This window comes from Hipposideros armiger, unplaced genomic scaffold, assembly GCF_001890085.2.
Source record: "Hipposideros armiger isolate ML-2016 unplaced genomic scaffold, ASM189008v1 scaffold_150, whole genome shotgun sequence".
Taxonomy (NCBI): Eukaryota; Metazoa; Chordata; class Mammalia; order Chiroptera; family Hipposideridae; genus Hipposideros; species Hipposideros armiger.
Genome location: NW_017731500.1, coordinates 2,103,862 through 2,126,421, shown reverse-complemented (window position 1 = coordinate 2,126,421; position 22,560 = coordinate 2,103,862). Strand labels below are relative to the sequence as shown.

At 45.8% G+C, this 22,560-nt stretch overlaps 1 long non-coding RNA gene across 3 annotated transcripts in view; it reads right to left on the bottom strand.

Moving 5' to 3' along the window:
- Positions 1-463: 463 nt before the first annotated feature.
- LOC109387193 (uncharacterized) overlaps positions 464-22,560 on the bottom strand; it is a 78,525-nt gene continuing 56,428 nt past the window's right edge. For 2 of the 3 annotated variants that reach the window (XR_002124935.1, XR_002124934.1), the window contains exons 2-4: positions 12,757-13,065; positions 11,405-11,594; positions 6,471-7,738 (exon numbers count right to left, since the gene is read on the bottom strand). This is a non-coding gene — a long non-coding RNA (uncharacterized LOC109387193). Of the gene's footprint in view, positions 5,075-6,470; positions 7,739-11,404; positions 11,595-12,756; positions 13,066-22,560 lie in introns of those variants that run through there. The other variant, XR_002124936.1, reaches the window with a different exon arrangement.

The following is a 22,560-nucleotide window of genomic DNA, read 5'->3' as shown; positions in this document are numbered from 1 at the left end:
CCCACAGGTAAGCACACGATTCGTAACACACCTTCTCCCTGCGCTCTTGTGATTAGGGTTCTGCCTGGCTTAGCCTTCAGCTCGCCTTATTTCTTGGCCAACTTTTAGAGTGTATGAAAGATCTTGGTCTCTGCATCTGATGTCATGTAAGAGAGTAGAAGACAATAGGTCTCGATCTCAGTAAAGCATCAGATTTTAGGAGGCCTGGATCTGTTTCGAAATAAGGCAAGAGAAAAACAGATATGGCTAATGCCAGTAACTGTTCTTAGACCAAAAAAATAAATTAAAAAAAAGAAGCCTCTACTTAATAATATATTTCCTCATTCTGAAGACAAGTGTCACCTAACATTTTTTCTTGGCACCGTTTCTGAATTCGAAGGCTGTCTGTATTTTCTTGAAACTATGAGGGTTAAGGGGGGGAAAAAAATCCAAAAACAGAACAGTATCTTTATCACCCACGATTTCTTTTATTCTCGAGTTTTTTTCCTGTTTTTAGAAAACCAGAAAAATAAAAACAATACACAACAAACACTCAAACCTAAACAAGAGATGCTAGGCTCCGCCACATTTGCCACGTTGCAGATCTGTTGGTGAAACGAGATAAAACATGTGAGCGCCCATTTGCGAAGTTATGGGCATTGTGAAATGTAAGGCAATTTCCTTTTAACCTAGGAAGCCAAGTGAAATAGGGTGAAAACCTATGCAGATTATACTCCAATAATTAAAATACAAATGTATTCCTTGAGGACTCTGATTCCACACAGCTGCCCCACTGTCCTTCCCCCCTCCCCCCATTTATAGGAATCTCTGAAACTACTTCACTTGGGGGAGAAAGTAGATTTTAGTAGAGTGGGGAAAAATGCCAAACATCCATGGCAACTTAGAGTTTTTCCACTTTCTTTACATGTTCAATTGAGACCTTCATAAAATTATAAATGAAAGGACACATTATGAGCACTTTCTTTGAAGGGGAAAAAAAAGGGGGGTCTTGCCTGGAAGTAAAATTTTGGGAGTTTATATCCTTCTCCTAGAACACTTGGGAGCTTTCTCTGCCAACAGCAAGACCCCTAAAAGAGCTTGCCTTTACCTTCAGAATTCAAAAAGGTGGAACCATCAATCGTTTTTTTCCCTGATTGTGGGTGAGACAGTGAGCGCCAGGAGGGGATTGGAGAGCCCTGGGCTCCGGGTTCCTGTCCCTCTCCAGGGCTGAGGTCAGTGGGTCCTGGCACCTTCTTCCCACCTCCCTCCCACTCTGCCTTCTCCCCTCCCCCCACCAGAGACTGGCTCCTGTTTACACTGGGGAGACTTGCAACTTGCGTTTCTCAAAGTCAAAAAGAAGGTTAAAAGCTTATAAAAAGGCTCTTAAGATTTTTTTGGACACCAAATGCCTCTTAACAGAACAATATTTTGATGAGTTAAGTGTAAATGGATCAGAAACCTGTGTATTAAATTTCCCTTGACATACACATCAGTTTAAAAAATGAATGGAAAAAGTGCCTGGGGGCTCCAAGTGTTTGGGGTTTTTCTCAAACTCAGAATGCTTGAACATGAAGAGTGGAAGGAAATCCATTTGAATCAGCCAGGTTTTCTGACTCCCACCCCCACCCCTACCCCCCACCTTGTCCCAGAACCCTAGTTCGTTCGAATGGCAGGAGGAGCGTATCTGGACGGGGCATATCTGGACGTGACCTGTGACTGGCTGGCTGAGGGCATGTCACATTCCTGGTCATCATGCTTGGGTCACAGCAGAAGCCAGAAGCTGGCTGACACTGTGGAGATATCCAGCCACTGTTCATGAAGGCTGACCCTAAAAGCTGTCTTTTCTTTTCTTTTTTAAAGATGTAGGAAACTAAATAAACAATCACAGAAGATCATAAATCACTGACAAAGACATTTAGATGTAAAACAGCCTGAGAAAGCAGAATGTGCCACAATTTGTCCCTCAAAGATTAACTCAGTCCTGGGTCCTCTAATTGTGGGTCCCATCACTTCTGAGGATAAATGTCACAAGGATCAAAACTTGAAAGCCAGTTTAGTTTTGGTGGAGGGGTGTGTGTGTGTGCGTGTGTGTGTGTGTGTGTGTGTGTGCACGTGCGCGCACGCGTGCGATTGCTTTAATGCTGATTCTGGGTCCAAGGAAACACCCCCAGGAACAGAAATAACCCCGTTTTGAAACCACACTTGGTCCCTAAAATAATAGTTCTTCTGACTTTTTTAAATTATCTTTCCGTTTCTGTTCGTTCCGTTTTGTGAATGGAGGAGCACACCAGGTGAGCACCTGACAGGAAGACTAAGCCAGGTGAACAAGATTTGGATGCTGTCCTTGTGTGTCCTGTAGGGGACCTGACCTTTTTGGGATGTGTGTCACAGACATTACAAGTGTGAGCCATGGCTAACTCTTGTGAAATGCACTGTGTGTCCAGCGCTTCGCGAGCACTGCTGTGCTGCCCAGTAATCAGGTGGCTGGTCTTAGGCACTTTTCCCCAGGCCTAACCACAGAGCCCAGCAAGGAGGGACCATGGGTTTGAGCTCCTGCCTGACTAATCCCCATATTAACTAACGCTTGCTCTGCTCCAGCGTGAAAGCTTCCTATGAACCAGAGGAGCTGCCTCCACGAGAGGCTGCTACTAGTATTTTCCAAATTCATGCCCGCCATCCCCTGCTGGAGCCTTTGCAGCTCCTGTGTTTCAGAGGATGCCTGCCATGACCTCTAGGTCAGGAAGAGTGGAGATGCGAGACGCATTCTTTGGGTGGATCTGTACTCTGCTCATCTTTTCTCAAAGAAGCACTCTCTCCAAAGATTGGCAGGCCCTGGGGGTGGGAAAGCGATTTTCAGGGAAACATACCTTTTAAAGACAGCGTTCAGCCTATGCCTCTCAAAGCATATACTGGAAACAAGTTTGTTGAATGACTGAGTGAGCAAGCAATAGCTCTTTCACAGTGAAGTGGCACAGAAAAATGAAAAGTTACAAGACATAAAACAGAAAACAAATCGCTTCCACCTCACATAGCTGTCCCCTCACCACAGACAAAAGGTCCCCTCATCTCCACACAAAATTTTATTAGGGTTCCATAGGAAAGAGAAACCAAATAGCAGTGAAACACCCCACAGAGAGCAAACAAAAGATTCCTTTGTCTTTTCTGTCCCTTTCTGGTGGTCACCAGTTTTTGAAAGCTCCACAGCTTTTTCACAGAAAACAGAAAAAAGAGGGAATGCAACAATAGTAACAGCTTCACGGCAGACACAGAAAGGCTCAAAAAAAATATGGAGGCGCGAGGACGCCTCAAAACAAGTCATATTTCCTCTCAGTGAGATGTGGGGCCTGGAGACATGTTATCAACAGGGAATGGGGCGGACATCAGAAAGGACCAGTTCCAGCGCACTCTCTGACACTCCTTTCCCAGGCCAACTTCAAGGACAAGGACGTGCGGAAATAGATAGATATTCCTACCACCAAGTGATCCCTTTTCATCCTAAGTATTGCGACCACCTCATTTCTCCCTAGCTGGGCCTTTCTTGGTCTAAGTGAGAATTCAGGATCTAGATGCTCGGCTGCCCTATAAGATTTGCCCAAGTCAGTGAAGGAGCTAGAAAGAGAAGCACAGTCACTGGTGTCACCAGCTGTCCCTTGATTGTGTGCAAGTTTGGGGGCCCATCGTTTATCTCGGGAAAAGCTCTGATGCTTGTTCTGGCATTTTCCTGTGTACAGGGGATAAAAACTCATTTTTAGTGCTTGTAAAGACCCACCCTCCCCTAGGGGGAATTCTATGCAGGTGAAAAGCAAGCAGGATAAACGAAAAGTTGTGCTTCGGGGCATGCAAGATGACCCACTGCTCGGCCCTGCTCTGGACTAATTGTAACAGAGGGATTCTGACTGTACTTTGCTTCTTGGTGCAGAGGAAGAGACACAGAAATGAGGTCTAGAAACTCAGCTGGTTTTGGCATCTTTTGGGACTTGGGCCCCACCCCCACCCCGCACCCCTCTGTCGGGGACCTGATGTGAGATTGCTGCAGACTTGCTGCTCTCTTTCCCTTTGATATGGACCCTGTGCCTACCGGGCTAAAGGAAACAGTCAGCCCCTTTCGGAATCTGATTTGCCTTCTGCCCCCACTACCGGGGCTGTGAATGCTGCCACACTCGGCTGCCACCACATTGCTGCAGTTCAGAGTCAGCGTCGTGGGGGCGAGTGGCAGGGGTTCTTTCTTCTTTGGGTTTGATACATCCTTCCTTCCGCCGCTCCTTGCAATCAACCGCTAGGAGAAGGAGGGAAGCAGGCAGGAGGGAGAGCGGGAGACTTCCGGAAATCTCTTTCCTCCAGTTGCCTTCACAGGTTGCTCGATAATGACCCTGGAGACACCCACCTGCCTCCAGTGAAGGGATTGGTTACTCTCCCCGAGCCTTCCCAGGCATGCCCCCTGCTCACTTCCTCCTCTTCCTGCCCCCAACCTCTACCCCTGCAGCCTCCTGTGGCTTCACAGCCAAGTCCCCCATCTCAGGAAGAATGAACTGGAGCTCAGGACTCAGCGTGCTTTCAACGCTTGGCTCAGCACCCCTGGCCCCTAGTCGCACTGGCTCAGGCAGCTGGGATTTGGCAATCTAGAAGCATGAGGGTGCTTTCGAAGATGGTATGTAGCATATTCTTCTTTGTGCTGATGTGCTAGAAGAAAGGGCTTTTCAATGTATAGTTTTAAACTTAGAATTGGTTTGGTTTTAACGCACAGTCTCTTTCGCCAGGGTCAAACTATGACGTAAAGCCCAAACTTGGGGCTGCTGCAGCTTTTTAATACAGTGGGAGGAGGGACCCACTCACTCACTCATCCACCCACTCACTCACTCACTCACCAGTTCTGCCCTCACTATGCAGTTTGTTTTCTCCAACCTGGGCAGACTGAAAACAAAGGCTGACAATCTTTTTCAATTCTCCGCTGACACGCACACCCCTACCTGCAGCCTGTGGCTGGGTAAGACCCCAAGCAAAGGCACCGGTATTTAGAAAAAGTTTCTTTGTACGTTTGCTCCATGTTGCTTCTTTTGTTGGAAAAAATCATTATGGTCGGGAGGCAGGTGCACACCTGTGGCAGAGAGGGTCCTATATTAGAGTACTTACGATGCTTATGATTTTCATGGAATCCACTCCCTCATTGCCAACTAATTTCACATTGTCGCAGGGTCACAGATCGTACCCCTAATCCTGGCCAGTTGTCTCACCAATGTGTGTCATAAGGGGCCCGGGGCAAGAACGCGTAGATGGCCCAGCATAACCACTACTTCCGTTGGAGAAATGCAAGGGGCATGTCCCACAAAGAACAGACTATGGTTAGAGGCAGGCCTAGCTGCCATCACTAAGTGAGCATGGGTCTCTCAGCCAGGGGCTAATCGAAGCCCACCCTACGTAAGGCCAGGCCATGAGGACATCACAATTGCAATTAAAGGGAAAAGAGATAAATCACCCTGACTTCCCAAATGTTTGTTTTTACCAGAGCAGGTCCTTAGTGATAATATGAGATACTAAGCATCTGGAATAAGCAAGAAAGGTAATTCGGGTGAGTAATCTTGGAAAGGCTAAAGAAGCCTTAGTTTATCTCCAGGGCCGAGCTCTCATGCTCTCCCTTCTCTCTCCAACATCAGCGCATCCGTCCGTCTGTCCATCCCACCTCTGTTGTCACCTCTTGGTGCTACCCCAGATCTTAAGTCACACACAGTCCCGCTGTGTCTGCCGCTTCATCTGGAAACCCCCGTGGACTTTCTTCTGTTAGCTCTCCAAATGCCCCTGACAGGACATAGTCCTTGGACAATCCAACTTTGCTCTCTTCTCTTTTTAGGTTGTCCTAATGTCCACTAGGCCCCATGTCTCCAGACTACACCCTACCCTGAGCCTCCACATGAAGGCAGAAACAAGTCTGAGATCCAAAACACTCATGTTTTCTCAGTGGTAGAATTATGAGTGAATTTCCCTTCTAGAATGAACTTGCATTAATTTTGCATTCAAAAATTTATTTATTTATTATTATTTTTTTTTAGTTTCCTTTCGAAATTTAATACACAAAAACACCAAGCTTCACTTCTCCTAACTTTTAAACTCTTTTCCTAGCCCACGACCCTGGATTCACTGGTACAATGTGACTTTGAATTTGCCGCTTGGGTTTTTGAAATCCCAAGTGGGTATCAGAGGTCCATGGTGTTTCTGCAGGCCCAATCATATCACAGTGTTGCCAGCGATTTCTTTCTGTGGGGAATGGGCCGTGTATTTTTCATAGTTTTCTTTTGGTTAGGGACTTCTGCCTTGAGAGAACGTAGCCCTGTTCCCACCTAGGACCAAGTAACCCCTCTGGTCACAGCACAGTACATTTGGAAACCCTTGGCCAAGCATTGGGCTTTGCTGGGATTTCACCTCTTTCAATTTTGGAATAAGTAGACGATCAGCAATACTGTGGGCAACTTTTGATCATACAGAGCAACTCATTGTAATAGGATTTTTTGTATGTTCATGTAATGATTTAATAAAGACATTTGGCACATAAGTAAGACTCATAGACCAAGCATTTTTAACAACAAGAGGATTAAGATCAGCCTATAGGGCATATTAGGAAAAGTGTCTTTTCTAGCTTTAGTAAAACTCTTCCATCTGTTTAGAGATAAATTCATTATTCTTAACTAAAAACCCTCCTGAAATAGATGTGGTGAAAAAAAGTGCTGCCCCTGTTATGAGACTTTCCAAACAAGCTTAAAATTGCTTAGAAACAAAAGGCAGGAGGAGAAAAGAAAGGGCCACGTCTCCAGATAATGAGGTCCTGCCTTTGTGTTTTATCTGCACAACAGCACAGTTTGAAAAGTCTGGATCCCATTTCATTTGAACTGAACATAAATGCAGTGCCTGGAATTCTCCCAAATGAATAAGTTCTTTGCTGATAATTTTTAAGTGAAGAAAGATCAACAGGATAGGGGCATAAGGGAGGATTATAGGCTGCAGGGTGTGTGTGTGTGTGTGTGTGTACGCGCGTGCACGCATGGAGCATGGGTGGGGATTATAGACTAGAAATGAAAGAACACAAAACCTATTCTAATGTATCCATTGGTATGGGAAGCAGAAAACAAGAGGGGTGGGTGTCTTTGTATTTAGCAGGACAATTGCGAGAGTTCTGGACACAATTTCTGTTTTCTTTTCCTTTTTGGTGTGCCATGCTGAATTCTCTCTCTCTCTCTCTCTCTCTCTCTCTCAGAAAACTCAGTAGATTTATTTCCCCTAAAAAAGCCCCTGCTGACTGTTGCTCTTGTTGAATCCTGCACTTTTCTTACCCCATCCTGAGGACAGCAACACGACAAACCTCCTTCCTTGCATCAGTTTCTAATCTTCTTTCTCTGTTTCTATTGGCTGGTTTTCCTCCCCTGGATGGTGGCCCAAAGTGACGCCAATTTATGGAAGGTAAGAGAATACGCCATGGACCATTTCTCTCTTTAACTTGCCTCCATTTTGTGAGGTCTCTCTGAGTACAGTCTGCAGCTTCTGTAGGGATGGAGAGGACCAAAAGCTGCAGGGTCATCACATTCACTCTCAGGGTCAAGGTTACCAAAGGACGCACTGAATGGTTTGTGGATGTAAATCTCTCCACCAAGCCTCAAGAAGTCCTGCCTGGAACACGCTTCTCTTTTGGGCTTGATGCTCTCGTCCAGCGTCTTTGTTTGAAAAAAAATGAAGGAAAAATAAAAGGTCAGTGTGTCTCCTCCTTCTCTGACCACTGGAAGAAAGGTAGAGAAAAAGAGGAAAAAAAAAAGAAATTAACAAAAAGAAGACACTCCTTCCTTCCTTCCCCTCTCCCCATCCACAGGCAAAACCTAATAAGGATGATTAAATTACATGTCTTTTCTTCCCATTGAAATCTACTGCATACTATTCAAATATTAGAATTCAGGAAATAAGGCAAGACAAGGTCCCTCATGAAACCTTAGAAGGCAGCACAGGGGTCTGAGCTGGAGGTCTGCCTGGCTGGGCGGCTCTAATTAAGAAATCACCCTGCTGAGCAGAACTTAATCTAAATAAAATATAAAAAGGAATTCAGCGAAAACCATTACCTCCTCCCCGCGCGCGCACCTCATGTCCAGAGCCTCCATCCCCCTCAGTCCTAGCTAGGATCCCTCCCTCCCGGGAGTGGGAGTTCCGTATTCTGCGTGCCCACAGCACAATCCAGTGTAAAGACTTGAAGAGGGAGCTGGGGCTGTGCCGGCCTCGTGCTGATCGGCCACACTTTCTTGGGGCCAGGGGCACATTTAGTCACTGTTGTTTTGGTTGGGAAGGGGAAAGAGGATAGGATTGGATCAAGGATTGATGAAAGACTTGGACACCTGGCCAGCGCCTCGAGCTTGAACACAGCGAGCGGCCAGCCCATGGCCTCTCTGTAGGGCGGCCGAGTTCCTGCCCAGCCATCAGCTGCCTTTGATGGAGTGGCCACTTTAAAGCAAACACCGAACGTGTTGAACTTGGTTTTGTCCAATATCCTTGTGCTAGTTAGTGCTTGAAACTGTATACATCCAGGTCCTGGGTTATCCGTCTGATGGCGGGTGACAGTTCTTTAGCCTCATTTCCATTTATACCTCATAGAAACCTGCATTTTCACTGTTGACCCCTGCTAGTGTGTTATTCTCTTTTACACCTTTGTAGCGTTCCACAGGCTGCCATGTCTGCCCACAATAGTGATTCTTGGACTATTGCAAACCCGTCGAAAGGGATGAACCCCCTCCCTAGGGAAAAAAAAATGCACATATGCATATAAACACTGGTTTGGGCAATTTCCGGGAGTACCTGAACCCTTTAAAGCAGCAGTTCTCAACCTGTGGGTCGCGACCCCTTTGGGGGTCGAACGACCCTTTCACAGGGGTCGCCGGGTACTCGTATGTGGGCGTATCTGCATGTGGGCCTGGAGACGGATAGAGGAGCGGTGTCTCGGTTCCTAAGACCATCAAAAATATGTGTTTTCCGATGGTCTTAGGCGACCCCTGTGAAAGGTTGAGAACCGCTGCTAAAGCGTCCATGGTCACCCACTGAAGAACCCTCGAAAGATCATTCTTTCCTCCTTTTCTCCTCTCACAAAGAAAGACTCAAAGATTCTCTCCTTTGACTGAACTTGAGTCAGGCGCCTGAGTCCCATTGCTGACTAGGTCCAACCCTGGGCTCTGTCGCTGGACCATTTAGTCTAGTTTTAACAAGAGTCCTGCTACATCAGTTTTGCAAAAACTCCCCACCGTTGACATCTGATCAAATTCTTTATCTCACATCCAGATATCTCATCACCCCAGCCAGCCTTCAGCAAAAATCCTGTCCAGTTGGGTTAGCCAGAATCCCTCTACCCTTGGTGTTTCCTTCTAGCAATTTTCCACTGACTGACCCCCACCCTGCTCCTTGGCTATAAATTTCCACGCGTGCTTGTTGTACTCAGAGTTGAGCCTTATTTCTCGCCCTCACTACAAAACGCCGTTGTGGTAGTTAGTCTCTCTTACATAAAGTCTTCCCTACCATCTTGAACAAGTGCCGTGCATAAGTGTTTCCTTAACACCTTCCATTTTAGGAAAACCCCTACTTATCCTCACGGAGAATTCCACAAAGCCTCCCTGACCAGCCCAGAAACGCTTAGGGACACAGAACCCCCGCCCCTGAGCTCCTGGTGACTCTGTACGTCTTGTCTATCACATATCACAATGCAGTAATTATTTGTTGGAATGTCAATCTTCCTCTAGACCAGGGGTGGGCAAGTTTTCTCTTAAAGGGCTAGGTAGTAAATATTTTAGGCTTTCTGGGCCATACCCTATCTAGAGCATCTATTCAGCATTGCTTTTGTGGCAAAAACAGACATAGACAAATTTAAATCAATGGGCGTGGCTGTGTCCCAATAAAGCTTTATAGGCACTGCAATTTGAATTTTATATTATTTTCATGTGTCACCAAATATCCTCCTTCTTTTGTTTGTTTTTTCAAATATCAAAAAACCCTAAAAACCATCCTTATCTCATGAGCTATACAAACACTGAGAAGGGAGGGGCAGATTTAACCCACAAGACATAGACTGCTGGCCCCTGGTCTTGACTGAGGAGAGACCCTCAGTCAAAGGTAAATCTGACTCATTTTTGAGTTTCATTATCCAGTTTCTCGAAAGTAATTCCTCTTTGAATTTTGCTAGCTAGTATTAACTGATACATAACATGAGTGAAAAAATCAGCAACAAAATGAACAGTTGACTACAGAAATTTCCTCGAGACAGATACTGAACAGCATGACTATAACTGTGACTTTTGGGACACTGCTAAGGGTCAGGTTTCTTCATAATTGGGGACATAATATCTTACGTGAGCTCCCAAGGCTCCAATCGCAAATTCTGCAAGTCTGGAATTATTCTACGAATCACTAATAGATGCCAAAATCGTCTAGAGTAGGCCAGTATCCATAGCATCAGAAAATACCTCTGGTTAAAGATAAGATTTCTTACACCACTTCCTGCTTTGACAGAATCATGACGCTTTCTTTAACAACTCCTTCACCTTTGTGTGGTACTCATTTCTGACACAGTAACACCTCCCCCACCCCCACCCACACACACACCTTCCTGGCAGTCAATCCCTGTGTAATCCTTTCTTTTTTCAGTGTGGACTGGACCTAATGATTCACTTCTAATCCATGGAATACACAAACGTGATGGGCTGTCACTTCCAAAATTAGCTTCTGTACAATGGTGACATTGGTGTTGCCAGCAGACTCTCTGCTGCCTTCTCAGCTTTGATGGCAAGCTGCCCTGTAGGAGAGGCCCATGTGGCAAGGGACTGAGGGGGACCTCCAGCCAATAGCTGGTGAGCAACTGAGACCCTCAGTCCAATCACCATCAAGGAGTTGAATCCTTCCAGCAACCAATGAGTGAACTTAGAAGTGAACCTCTCTAGTTGAGGCTCCAGATAATGCCATCGGAGAGCCTGGACTTTGATTAGTCTTGTGAGAAAACTTACAGCAGAGGACCCAGCTCAGCCACACCCAGATTCCTGACTTACAGAAACTGCATAATGCTACATATGAACTATCTTAAGCCACTACGTTTTGGAGGAATTTGGAACGCAGAGATAGGTAACTAATATTAATACATCTACCTGTGTGACAATTGGATGTATATTTATTCATTTTTCCCACCAAAATGTCAAGTTCCTCCAGGGTAAGGCTCAGTCATAGCATACTCATCTTGCCCCATAATACACGTTTAACAAATGTTTGTCAAATTAACCTGTATTTTGAGTTCCATTGAATTCAGTTCATTTAAATAACAGCAACAATATAGAAATATGCACCAGTGGTAGGAACACCGAAAGCCGGTTAGGGCAGAAAGTTTTTGAAAACTGTGAGGGGAAAAAAAAAATATTTGAATTTGTACCTGTGGTACCCAGCTTATCACGGGGTTTTCATTCATCTTCAGATGACTTCGGAGTTGGTGCCTCCTGAGTCCATTAATGAGATCATTGTTCTTGCTGAGCCAGCCACACCAGCCTGCCCGCTGGCTGGTCACTCGCATTATTTAAGCAATCCTCCTCCCCTTCCTCCCTTCCCATTTCGCATGGGCAATGCTATAAGGAGAGAGGGAAAGATGGAAACAGAGAGAATTGTGAAAAAGTTGGGAGGCAATGGAGAGGAGGAAAGAAAAGAAGAGCCGAGGAAAGAGAAGAACTGGTCAGAACACCCAAGCCAGATGCAGAGAAATGGTTCAAAAGAAAATGTCTGATTCCCTGTCTCTAGTCACAAATATTTTGACAAGGGGCTTGGCTTTTATCAAACAGGAAAAAAAAAAAAAAGCAGAAATTGTCTTCCTGAGGACCTGACACCCTTGGAATTCTATGACCTAATTCTGTATAAGGCTGCAGAATCGAGATTGCCACTCTTGTCTGAGCCCCACGGCATCCAGGCCTCTGTTTTCTCAGCAGCACGTGCCGCATGACTATCAGAAGTTAGGAATAAAGAACAGAGGGTGTGAGGGAACAGTCTGGACACCACGCTTAGAAAACAGATTTTTAAATCACTGTAGATTTTCAGTTGCTATCTTCCTGTTTGCTTATCTTAGGAGCTAAGTCAACTTTTCATCACTTTTGTAGACCTTGTATAATATCTTCTTCCCCCTGCCCCAGTCATAGTTAGCCAGTCTCATCCCAGAATGGGGAAGGGGCTGGGTCAGCTGGAGCTGAAGAGCTTTCATGCTGACATTTGAGGGAACCGATTCCCAGCCATTGAACAAACCTAAAGTTTCTGCAGTTATCATAGAACCAAATAGATCTGAAGAAAGGAACCTGAGGGTGTTCCAAGGTCAAAACAATTTGAACTAATTACTTTAGGCCTAAATGTTCTCATCTGTAAGGCGGGGACAATAATATGTGCCTCGTAGGGCTATTTCAGAGGTTAAATATATGTAAAGACCTCAGTCTGCTGCAGGGCTACTCAACACTTCAAGTGGGGTAATTCCTTGTTATGGGGGCACGTCCTGTGCATTACAGGTTTAGCAGATTTCTAGCTTCCACTCACTAGATGCCAGCAGCAACCCTCCCTGACCCACCTACATGCCACCAGCCCTCCATTGTGACAGTCAAAAATGCCTCCAGGCATTTCAGATGTCCCCAATGGGGCAACATCACCCCTGCTCGAGAACTGCTATCCCAGTGCTTAGCATCTAGTTATTGCTCCATAAATCTTAGATGTTATTTTTATTATCATTAAAATTATTACTGACAGCAGCATTACCCTCCTGTGGTGACAGATCCTCTCTCTGACTGAATCCTTTCAGTAGTTGCTGTATGTCTGCATCTATCCAAAAGAAAGGACGAAAAGGAGCACGGTCTTTGACAACAAACCAGTAGGAAACCTACTCTCTCCTGGGACATCTTCTTTCGTGTTCGGTGCCAGGAACTAGGTACACTCTTTGGCCTCATCGCTTGTGAGAGACACTACAGATTCTTCCGTCAGCATCAGTGTTCCAACTGCAGGCACTACTGGTGGAGTTGACTCTTGAAGCTTCTCTTGGAGATTTCCAAGGGTCTCACCACCCGTTACCTGAGAAAGGAAGGGAAAAGATGATCAAGAAAACGCTTAACAGAAGTTCCTCCCTTTGCTGATTTTTTGTGGTTTCGCGCTTGTTTGGGTTTACACGTGGGTTTTTTGCCCAAATTGTTCCTGTGTATTCTAACAGTGTTTGCCTTCGCTGTTTTGATACCACGTTGATTTGAAGGTGCAAATGTTTTTCATGGCACATCTTGTGTTGAGTGGACAAACCAAGAGGTGAACGCTCGTGACAGAATGGAGTGCAGTATTCCTCAAAGTTTTTATCCAAATAAATGCTAATAGCAGAGAAAAGTTAAAAGAAACAAAAAAGGTCTCTCGGGGCCTGGGAGCGGCCAGCTGAAAATATGAAATTTCTCTCCACCTCCTATTTTTATCTTTACACTCATGCCCATTTTATTTTCTATGCTGAAGTATTTTTCTCATTTGTGTGGAGGCAAAATTTGTAAACAGACTCTCTGTTGAGCCTTGTTTATGCCGTGACTTTTCCTACTCCCCCTTTAAAGCAGGCATAATGCGCTTGCAGAGAGAAGATCATGGCCATCTGTGGAATCTGACGGGCCGCCATGAAAATTAGTTTTCATTAAAGAAGAGAGTCAGCCTAGCAAGCACTCACGTCCTTCATTTATCCCTTCTTCTTTATTATTTCCCTTCCTCGCAACACAGCTTTGCTCTTTCCATAATGTTAAGTGAATCTCTTTCTGTTCCCTGTTCCCACCACCCACCACCATGCCGACTGCCTCACTTCCCCTCTCCATCCTGCTCAAACCTTTCCCCTTCCTGGAGCCGGCCTCTCTGTGACCTTCCAAGTCTTCAAAACCTGTCTTGAATCTGAGCCACCTATGAGGGTTTCTCTGATGCATTATACTCAATGACAGCCGCCCTTCCTGCGTGTTCAACATACCTTGTCACTTAAAGACCTCAACACAGAGAAGAGCTTTTAAAAATTTCACTTTGCGATCAAGCTCGCTTCCCACTTATTTTAAATGTTTAGAATTTTTTAATCTGAGGATGGCTATGAAAGTGTGATGTCTGTCTGAGTCTTGAAACTGTGTTTGCATTTTATAAATCACAAATTTCCTGGTAAATAACAGACTCCATATTTATGTTTTACAATAAAAATATCAACAAGAGATTCCAAGAAGGATGGGGAGGTGGCAAATCCTGCTTCTCTATGAAATGCAGTTAACTTATCAGCTGGACCTATTTCCTGAATGCAGGGTAACCCTTTTGTTATTTAAAGATGCAAAAAATGCTGGAGACTTAGGAAAAAAGGCCATAGAAATTGCCATCTATGGTTCATTAGTAAACCCTGCAGTGATCATTGATCCAGTTCAGATACTTGTGGCAGCAAACAAAGCAGTTCACCTCTACACACTGGGAAAAACAAAGATGAGAACCCTGTCGACTGAAATTATTTCCAACCTTTCCCCAAATAACAATATTTCAGAGACTTTGAAAAAATTTGGTATCTCAGTAAATGACACTTCAATTTTAATTGTTTACATTGAAGATGGAGAAAAACAAATAGATCAAGAACACTTAATATCTCAGGTAGAAAGTCATCAAGCTTCTCTGAAAAATCTTCCTAAAATAACAAATATTACAGAAGTAAAAAAGAATGTGTGGATCAATAGAAGAAATACTGGGAACTGGGACCACAAGGGGAACCTAGTCATCCATAGAAACTGAAATCAGGGCCGGCTGAGTGGCGCGTTGGTTAGGAGTTGGCTTGGGACACCAGCTCTGAGCAGCAAGGCCCCAGTTCGGATCCCACATGAGGGTCAGTGACACTGCGCCCTCTACAGCTAAGATGGTGAACAACAGCTCGACCTGGAGCTGGGCTGCCGTGAGTCGCCGGCGATGGGGTAAGCTGCAGTGGAGCTGCAGTGGGACTGCAGTGGGCTGCTGTAAGCTACCGTGAATGTCTGTCAGCTGGCATGAGCTGCTGTGAGCTGCCATGAGTGGCTGTCCAACGGCCAGTGACCAATCTGCCTCACCCGGGAAAAGTGTAATGATAATACCAACATGGGCCAGTGAAGCAACGTCCTTCACAACCAGACTGAAGAACCAAAGGACAGCAACTTGTCTGTTCCCTTTCCCCGATTCCCCAACGCTGTTCCCCTCCCCCAGTTCCCCCAATAAAATCTTAAAAAAAAAAAAAGAAAGCAAGAAAGAAACTGGAATCATGCCTCTGCCTAAACCTAGTCAAATACCAGGGACTTGGACCACTTTTCCAGCACTCACTTCCAACCAGGAAGTTCGAAAGCAACACACAGAGCTTGTAAGCTGGACATTACCTTTACGGGAACAAAAGTTCACATGAGGCGTTGTTTCATGGACCCCCTGGACCCACTCTTAATAGTCTCGAGTGATTTGCTTGTGATGTCCTGAAGTCCGATGTAAGTCAGCGGGAGACCACATCTCATAGTTTCTGTATTCTGACCAACTAAAGATACATGTGGTCCTCCAGTCACCAGAACCATCCAGGTATGACAGAATGACAACCACTTGTGGGCAAGGGATTTGTTACTCTATTTGACTACAGAGTAGTGAGACGTTATCACCTCTATCTGAACAGGACTCAGTCCCAAATACGTGATAAATGAGAAATCTACAAGGTGACCCCTCAACTTCAGGTCTAATCAGCTTTTTCCAGAAAGAGTGAAGCAGAGCTGCAGTTTGATGGGCGTGTCCTCAAGAGAAAAGTTTTCCTATCAGTGAGACTTAACATAAAGGAAGATTTGGCACAGGAGGTATTCCAGGCTGACCTTGTCTGGTGGCCATAGTCAAGCTGCCACTGAACCTGGCACCTGTCAGGCAGGTCCAGTGACAGCACATGGTGTTGTCGTAATGGTCACAAAGCATAAGGTATGTAAAGTGACTGGTCACGTGCCTGGTGCACAGTAAGCATTTCACAAATGCTTGACCCATGGGAAAAACCAATACCCAACCACTCACCCAACTTCAGACCTACACTGGGACTCAGATGCTGCTATTGGCCCCCATGGAACAGTGCTGGGCAAGAGAGCCCAGCCTGCAGAAGGTCAATGGAACCTTCCTGCAAAGCCAATGTGCAATTCATGGAAGGTGATGGACTCCATCTTTATCACGTGAGCCTTAAGTGATGCAAGGAATGCTCCCTGTGAAACGTTGAATTCACTGTGATTTGCTTGCTGTGTAATTCCCAGTACTGAAGTTGCTTCCTTCCCTTGTAATAACCGTCCGCTAGGTAGCTTGTGGCCGGTGGGCTAAGAAACAGAAGGCAGTTGGAGTCAGCCTCCGGAGATGCCAAGAGGAGACATTTTTTCTCAGGTTTCTGGGTGGGTTTGGAAGCCAACACCCTTGAAGGGGAAGCCGAGGCTGCCTGCCGCAGGCATCTGGGATACAAGGCCCACACAGTGTTTTTGAAAAGTCAGTATCGCTCCCTGACGATAAAGGGGCATTCACTGTGGGCAGAGGCGCTCCACAGGAGTGGGTGAGCTGGGGCTCCTGGGCCAGCCTCGGGCTGGCTGTGCAGCCAATTTTCCTTTGCCACCATCTCTAGAATTGAGTAGGTGCCAATATAGCTAAAAGCTTTCAGAGACACCCATAGACACAGATAGTGTGCTCCCCACTCCCCTCAGCCCCCGTCTTTTCCATGGAACTTAGCAGCAGCTAGCAGGGGCGTCATCACAGAGCGTTAATTTTTTCCCTTGCCTGGCTTCCCACATTCTGTGACCACCTCGATGCATGCCAGGGAAAATATTGAGAGCCTAGGTAAACGAAGGGGAACCCAGCATTCGCCAGTCTGGCCTTAAAATAGCCAGTGGAACGCCCCCATCTGAGAGAGTACACAGGCGGTGACTGTTAGCCAGTGTGCTCAGAGCACCCGCCCACCCCACCCCAACAGCTCACCCCGATTCCCGTGAAAGCCTATCTCAGAGAGAGGACAAAGAGGTAGCCAGACTTTGCTGCCTCGTTCCCTTCACCTCCCCCCCCCGCAACCCGTGACTTAGGTGAATGTTAATGAGCACAAAGTGACCTGATGCAAACCAGTGCTCACCACCGGGCAGGGTGGGGACCGGTGAAACGTATGTCTGGGGTGGGGTGGAGGGCTGGGAAGAGCAACTAGGGAGAGCCAAGAGGAAGAGTGTTCCTGGAAGAGAGTGGAGACCTCAGGAGTTACGGGACACACCCCAGGGCTGGGCACCGGGGCAGAAAGAAAATGTCTCCATGCTGACGGCTGGACAGCCTGGGACGTTGCTGTAGAACTTGCTGCTATGTATTCTGGATGAAGTGCATGCTGTGGGAAGAGGGGCCCCACAGGAAGAAGTATAGAAGAAGAGAAGGAAGGAGGGGGAAAAGGGAACCCGGGGTGGGGATAAGGCAGAGTATAGTGTATATACTGCACCAACGTAAGTTTTTCAATGCTTTCTAAGTACTCTCCATGTAAAGTTGCCAGATGCAACATAAAAAGGCAAGATAGCCAGTTAAATTGAAATTTCAGATCAACAACAAATAGGTATTTTAGGATAAATGTAATATTTGGATATACTTATGTTTTTTTGAAATTTTTTTATCAGAAATGTAATGTCCACTTCAATTTAAGTTTTAAGAAACAAATAATTTTTAGTATAAATATGTCCTGTGCAAAATTTTGAGATGTAATCATCTAAAACTATTCAATGTTTATGTGGAATTCATCTGTAAATGGGTCTTCTGTATTTTATCGACAATTCTATCGCCACGTCTTGCCCCTGAACTAGAATGAAAACCCTCCAAGGCAGAGCCAGTTTCTGCTGTATCCTCTTTGTAAACCCTAATGGTTTTCATTCCACGTGCTACTTTGCCACGTAATGCAGCACGGAAAGGCATGGTAAGGGGGAGGAGTGCACACGCTCTGTACTCTGACTGTCCTGGCTTTACTCATATTAGTCATGTGATCTTGGGCAAGTATCTTAACCACTGTTTCCCCAATTTTCTCATCTGCTAAATGGAACACTGACCGTTGCCTACCTTAGTTCATATAAGGTAAAGCATTTACTGTATCCGAGGCACGTGGAAAACACTCAGTGTTAGCTAGTATTATCCCTATTCTTAGTAGCAGTCAATACTTGCTAAATAAGGGAGTGTGATAGAAAGAAAGTAGCTCATGAGTGTTAGAGACCTGCTCCAGCTGACCATCGGGTTTCTTCAGCCAGCTCTGTGACCTTGAGAGAGACTTGATCTTTCTGAGTGTCTATTCCTTGGGTTTCCAAGATTTCTTCCAATTCTAAAACCCCATCATTTAAATAGATTGAATGGGTGAGAACCAAGTGCAATAAAAGTCAGGTCAATAGGAACACGGAAGGGGTTAGAAAGAAGACGCGCGCAACGGGGGAAGTTTGGTTGGACAAATAAAAAAGCCCATCCCCAAATACAAGACTCTGGCCTTCTCAAGGCTCTGATCTTCGGGAGGCGGGGTTTTCAGAGACTTACACAAAAGACAGCCTACAGGAGAGCTGAGCTTCTGCCTCAACTTGGATTGGCTCCCAAAGGAGCCTATTGTAAGGCCCAGTGGGAGTGCCTTCCCAGGAAGCAGCCAACCCCGTTGCAGTGAATAAACCCACGGCAGCTCAGTGCCAACACATCAGAGAAACCGTGGTCCCCACCACCCACGAAGCCTTTCGTGGTCCCGAGTGAGTGTTTGGGGACGTGCAGCATTTCCAGATCATTTCTCATCTCACTAGTGACCCTCATAGCTATTTCGTGCCACTTCTGGGAAATTATCACTTACCGACAGAGAAAGTATTTGTCCCTCTCATGTTATTCTGGGGAAAAAGTATGGGGCGCCAAGAGGCCAGGGGATAGACAGACACGCTCACTGCCATGTTTCCTCCCAGGCCGCTCTTTCCTATGACAGGTGATAGAGAGGATGAAGAGTTCAGGATCCTGTGGGGAATGATGCAAAAGAGAGAAGATACGGTCCCCTACCCCAGGATATTCACAATCCACCTGGCAGGCAACGTCGTTCTTCAATATAGCAGTGACTTGAGAGGCTGAGCCTAGCAACCTATTGGCGTAAGTAAATATATGATGGATGGAATGTGCTTGTGCTAAAATGGTCAAGAATGAGCCACATGGCCTAACCAAGATGTGAGCTTTCCGTGGGCACATGGGTAGTTGAGGGAGAAGAAAGAATGTTCTATGCAAAGATAGGAAGGTTTCAAGACCATGCCAGGAAATGGTCATGAACAGGAGCCTCGTCAAGAGCTTGGCAGGAGACAGGGAAAGTCTTCAGCATGTGGGCTGGGCTCTCGACTCCTTAAATTAGCTCCCAGTCCGGGTTGCACCTATTATAAGTAATTGGGTTCCCTATAGTTCTTCCTGTTGTGCTGAGATTTTAAGGGGATCAATGCAGAAGTATTGAATGGGCCACCCATTTAAAACTATTTCCTCCACCAACATGAAATTCAGTCCACTGAATCCTTTTGACTGTACATTACTGGGGGAATATAAATTGGTTCACTGTCTGTGGAAGGCCATTTGGCAATAGCTCGAGGAATTACAAATCACATTCTCTTTAAGTAGCAATTCGACTTCCAGGAATTTATCCTGCAGGAATACTTGAACGTGAACCAGGTTCTTTATTTCTGCACTGTTGACAAGACAAAAACACTGAAGCAACCTAAATGCCCATCACAGGGGAACTGGTTAAATCAGGTTTGGTATGAAGACATCCATAGGAAAAATGCAAATTAATAACAAATATGCAAGTTTTAAAAATACTGATATGGAACAATCTTGAAAATGTGTTGTTAAAAAAAAAACAAGGCACAGTAAAACCTGTAAATATGCTGCCATATTGTTAAAAATTAAAGGGGCCACAAGGAGGTAGACCGTAACTCCCTGCTTATTGAGTATGGGCTGAATTTAGTGACCTGATTCCAAACAGTCCATATGGAAGGGAGGGAAAGTAGCTTTTCCTGGCTACAGAAACCTGGCAAACCCTACCTCAGCCAGGTGGTCAAGCGTCGCATCATCAGTGATGAGTCCTGTGGAGACCATGTGCCCTTGATGTGAGGATCAGAACGGCACTTCACCGCTGAGGCCATCTTCCCAAAACCCATAACCTCTGGGTAACCATCAGAAAAAACATCAGCCAAACTTGAGAAACATTCTACAAAATACTGGACCAGCCCTCCTCCAAATTGTTAAGGTCATTGAAAGAAGGGAAGTCTGATAAACTGTCACAACCTAGAGGAAGCTGAGGAGACAGGGCGACTACATGTAAGGTGGTCGTCTGGATGAGACCATGGAACAGAAAAGAGACGTTGGGTAAAAACTAGTAAAATATGATAAACTACAGCATTTAGTTAATAGCAATGCACCAATCTTGGTTCCTTAGCTATGACAAATGTAACATGACAACATAAGATGTGAACAAAAGGAGAAACAGAGTGATGGCATATATAGGAACTCTGTAATATCTTCGCAACTTTTCTTTACATTTCAAACTTTCCCAGAATACAATATTTATTGACAATTAAAAAGGTGTAGAGATTATATAACTCCTCACATGTGCCTAAAACATCTGGGGAAGAATAGGCAATAAACTAGCAATTTCAGTTCCCTCCAGAGAAGGAGCTAGGTTACTGGAAGCAATAGTTTTTATTAGGTGCACATTTCTACGTAGAATTATAAATCATGCAAATTTGCTACCTCCTTGAAAATAATAAAATTTACATTTTACAAAAATAAAACGGAATTTTTAATCCAAGTTAAGTTTGTTTATAAAAAACACCCTTCGGTTTGAAATGCACTCTTCTTGAGGAATGCATTAAAACATGGCTCCCAGAGGATTCATGAGCTTGGATTCATTTCTCATATTAATAAGTTGGATGGCCCAAAAGTGCAAGGCTCCAAGGAGCATGGTATGGGAATATGGAGGTTTTGAGGGAGAGGAGAATATTGGGAACCGGTCTCAATATATGGTATTGCTCAGGAAGCTAGTGAACACCCAAGAAGGTATATGAAGGTCCGTGGTACCAGAGAGATGGTGGGAAAAGGAGAGAGAGAAGGTGTCCAGAGGAGGAGATGCATGCCACAAAGAGTACCTTGGCTGAAATGAAAGATAAATGACTCAGTTCTCTCTCTGCTTCCCAATAGACTCTATCCTATATCATCCCAGTTCTAAAACGAGCCTTTCTCTGCCTCTGGCCCTTAACCAAGAGAAATGTGCTGAACTGTTGGACTTCGGAAGGAACCACGAGAGAGCTGCCTCTGGAGTCATTCTTTCCTGCCCTGACCCATCACCCTCTATTTCAGCCACCACTTGGCGAAAACCAACAGGGAGGTGACAGTGAAGCACATTTACATTGGACTCTGCAAAGGTTCTTCAGGCAAAGCCATGAGCCCGAGAGAAAGGGCACAGGAGTAACAGCTCGCTGAGCCAGCCAGGGGCGAGAAGCCAGGAGGACACCCACCGAGAGAGGCAGGGAAATGGTTAATAATTCAAGGTGACAAATTAAGCCAGCTACTCAGGGGCTCCAGTTTGGCTGATTGTGAAGTCTAAACAGGGCTGTCGGAAACTGGGAAGGCGCTGTCACTTTTACTGTATTTTTCCACACGTATTTTTATTTTTTTTATTAATTTGGAAATGTTTGTGGGGAGCTGGAAAACGCAGGCCTGGAGAACTCCTGGGGTTTGAGAGGGGAGAAACTGTGTCTCTGCTTGGACCTCGGTCTAATTCAGATCAGCAGCTCCCCAAGGGCGTCAGCCACGGGTGGCAGCGAGGTTGCCTGGCCTCACCACTCTCCCTATCCCCCACCCCCGGCCCCGTGGAAATACCCTCACCTTCTCTCGTTTTCACTGCCCTTCGGTGCCAGCATGCAGCCTCCTGCCAAATTACACTAACAGCGTGCTCCGTCCACCAGCCACACCAGCCTCCTTGTTACCAAAGTCAGCAGCTGCCTAACAGGGAGCAGATGGAGAGAGACGTGCGACAACCCCTCAAGTGGGCACTGGGGGGGTCCTGGGCCGAGAGGCAGGGGAGAATTAAAATACCTGCACTTACCCCGTTGATCTGTTGGCACGGACCCTGCTTTCGCAATGCCTAACGCACGAACCACCACCCCATAGAATGTCACGAAAAGGAAATGGCAGGTCAGGGCTTTAACATGACTGCGGGCCCCACTTCGGGGGCAGCGTAAAAAAGGAGCGCACGCCGTGACAGAGGGACACGGAGGTTCCCTGCCCCTTGGAGCTCACAACCCTTGAGCTTCACGTCTGGACCTGCTGGGCATGCGCATTTACTGAGCGCTGCCTTCCTAAGTGATAGGGGGCGCTCTCGTCACAACGGGACGTTTCTGTGTCAGGGGGCATGTCCTCATCATAGACTGATCTTGTAGATTAGGTTAACTCCCCGGAGAGCTGACAACTTGATGTTGACATTAAAGATAAACATGTTTGCCATCCCGTTACACACACACACACACACACACACACACACACACACACACACACACA